Source organism: Hoplias malabaricus, chromosome 13 (genome assembly GCF_029633855.1).
Source record: "Hoplias malabaricus isolate fHopMal1 chromosome 13, fHopMal1.hap1, whole genome shotgun sequence".
In the NCBI taxonomy this organism is placed as follows: Eukaryota; Metazoa; Chordata; class Actinopteri; order Characiformes; family Erythrinidae; genus Hoplias; species Hoplias malabaricus.
This window is the reverse complement of record NC_089812.1, coordinates 41,267,275-41,268,006: the sequence shown is the minus strand read 5'-3', so window position 1 is coordinate 41,268,006 and position 732 is coordinate 41,267,275.

Sequence of the window (732 nt, the reverse complement as noted above, 5' to 3'; positions counted from 1 at the left end):
GGTTAGTGCAGTGTGTAGTGCTGTTGAGATAGCGTCCTCGGTGGATCTGTTGCAACGATAAGCAAACTGGTGTGGGTCCAGCGTAGCAGGCAGGCAGGATTTCAAGTGAGAAAGAACTAGTCTTTTAAAGCACTTGGAAATTATTGAGGTGGGTTATGCAGTGTGTAGTTCTGTTGAGAGCGAAGACACCCGCAAGTTCCACAGCACAAGCACTCAGCACACGGCCAGGTACACCATCAGGGCCAGCTGCCTTCCGTGCATTCACTCTACTCAGCATGCGACTGACGTCCGAAGTGGAAAGTACAAGTGGGTTGTCATCGGTGGAGGATCGTTTATTGAAGATATCATTATCATCTGGTCGAAACGAGCGTAAAAGTTGTTCAGCTTATCAGGGAGTGAAGCACTGTTGGTAAATGGAACAAAGCTAGTTGGTTTATAGTCAGTCAGGGCGTGTATTCCCTGCCACATACGCCGAGGGTCAGAGGAGGTAAAGTGCTCCTCAATCCGGCGTTTGTAGCAGTGCTTGGCTATAGCTATTAGTCTCTTCATATTGCCAGGAACTCCAGTGGGCGGTACAAAGGACGCTCGTACCCTGAGCGCTTCTATGCTGAGGGATGCCATGGTAAGAAATCTCAGACCACCAGTCTTGTTTTTTGCCCTTCTTTTGTACGCATTAGGTTTTTCCATTTATGTGCATCTGCTTTTGTTTTTTTTTGTGAATCAGGACCGGCG